Source organism: Cavia porcellus, unplaced genomic scaffold, assembly GCF_034190915.1.
Source record: "Cavia porcellus strain 051 isolate PalLab524CR breed Dunkin Hartley unplaced genomic scaffold, mCavPor4.1 scaffold_11, whole genome shotgun sequence".
Classification (NCBI taxonomy): Eukaryota; Metazoa; Chordata; class Mammalia; order Rodentia; family Caviidae; genus Cavia; species Cavia porcellus.
In genome coordinates this window covers 5,893,247-5,895,410 of record NW_026947494.1, presented here as the reverse complement: position 1 = coordinate 5,895,410, position 2,164 = coordinate 5,893,247, and the positions used below count along the sequence as shown (strand labels likewise).

The 2,164-nt window shown below is 38.4% G+C and overlaps 1 non-coding gene across 1 annotated transcript; it reads right to left on the bottom strand.

Annotated features, from left to right (window-relative positions):
• Positions 1 to 310: 310 nt before the first annotated feature.
• Positions 311 to 417, bottom strand: LOC111755900 (U6 spliceosomal RNA). Its single transcript, XR_002790437.1, has one exon. It is a non-coding gene; the product is annotated as a U6 spliceosomal RNA (small nuclear RNA).
• Positions 418 to 2,164: the final 1,747 nt, after the last annotated feature.

The following is a 2,164-nucleotide window of genomic DNA, read 5'->3' as shown; positions in this document are numbered from 1 at the left end:
TCATCATGTGTCATAAGATCAGTTCTCATAAACTGTTTATAGATTCTACACATGCATGAGTCTTAACATGTATTTCTATCCTTTCTATATTAGAGGGAGAAACAAAACGAAGCAAGATAAAACAAAACATATTCCTATAAACATATGAAACGAAAAATACATGTAAGACTGTTGTACGAAGAGTTCTACTATAATTCCTATGTTGTCTCTTGTTAGCTCCAATAGAATTGGCTATATCATCAGACATAGTATAACTGAATATATCAGTACATAACAATATTAATAAAAACACAACTTTGTATATAGTAGAAACAATGTGAAACTCTTCACGAATTTGCACGTCATTCTGGCGCAGGGGCCACGCTAACCTTCTCTGTGTCATTCCAGATTTAGTATATGTGCTGCCAAAGCAAGCACTGAAGTTACCTTTTTAATATTCAAATTCCAATTGTTCACACACTTGGTACAGAAGAAAGAAGTTGATTTTTATATCTTATTCTTATATCTCGTTACCTTACTGTAGTACTACTTACAGTAGTTTCAGGCTTTGGGTTTACGTATGTGTTTTGTCCATTTTTTGCAGTCAGGCCATTTGTAAACAAATTCAGTGCTCCCCAACTTGTGAAAGCTGTAAACCTCTTATTCCATTTTTCTTCTTTTATTGGACTGGAGGATTGAAGCTATTAAGAAACAATATGCTCGCCTTGTTCCTAACCAGAATACGTGTGCAATGGTGTCTAACATCTCACTACTGTGTGATCAGTTTGCAGCTGTAGGCTTTGGTGATATGTCATAACAAATTAAGGGATTTCTCCACTATTCTAGTTTACAAAGTCTTTTTAGATAAGTGATAGATTTTGTCATTTTTTGACATGAATTCATATACATACATGCATTTAGTCAGTCTTGCTTATCTGGAGAAAAATACCACCTAACTGCAGTGTGTAGGTATTATTCGAATTGCAATATTCCTTCTGGTAATATTTTTGAGAAATTTGGGCTACTTGTTCCTGAGCAGTACTGGTTTATAGTACTCAATTCCTGTAACCTCACTGTCTGGTTCGCCCATAAGTATAGTGCTGACATCACAAAGTGAGTTAAAAATATGTCTCTTCTGCTTCTATTTCCTGCAGAATATTGTGGAGAATAGCTATCATTTCTTTTTCATTTAGTTGGCTCCACTTATCAGTGAAGTCATGTAAGCCTGATGCTTTCTATCTTAAAGGGTAATTTGATATAAGACTCTCAAACCAGACCTAGCAGTTCAAACATTTACCCTAAGAAATTCCAAACCCTCTAAAAACAGAAAAAGCCTTATATATCAAAGTAGAATAAGGAAGTAGAATTTAATTCCTTTGGACTTACAAGAGCAAAATGTTTGAAACCTAAGCTAAAGAAACCAACTTCCTAGGGTATTTAATCATTGAATTTTAACATTTTTGTGAAATTTCAGTAATAGGGCATGATGGATATTCAAATTGGAGTTGGGATTCTATCACCGAAATATCTTCATGCAACTTATTGGTATAATTTCTTAATGTTGCGATTGGATTCTTGCAGAATTGCTGATCAACTGATTTGAACAATATGGCATAGGAAGGGAAATAGAAAAAGATTAATGAAAACTATTGAAGCTGTGATAGTTATTCTACTCTGTTAATTACTCTCCACTTCAAGGGCTTGAGAGAGAGAAATTGACGCTGGTCTCCCCTTGCAATACGCTGACTAATGGGGGCTGGAGAAGCAGAGCTGGGGTGAGGCAGTGGGTTTATAAGATGGCAGTGGATTTTTACCTTCTTGCTCCACCCGAAGGGGAAAGGCCATGCCCTAGTGGTCCCGGGCCACAGAAGACCTTTGCTGTGGCCCAAGTAAGCCGGGCGAATAGAAGCCTGCAGCACAGTAGGAAGGCATATTGGAAGGGATATTCAGCCTTGATGCTTGTTTTGTAGAAGGACTACTGGTCTCTCTCTACTCCCTGCGTACATCCTGTTGCACCAAAGAGTAGAGGAAACTTATGATGCACAAGACGAGAATCAGACCCATGTGCATCACTCTCACTTGGCAGAGTCTGCTGCTGCACGGCAGGCCTGTGCTCTTCTGTGGCTCCCTCCCCGGCCCCTTGCTGCTTTGCATCAGAAGTCATGTGGTGCGTGAGCACCATCCT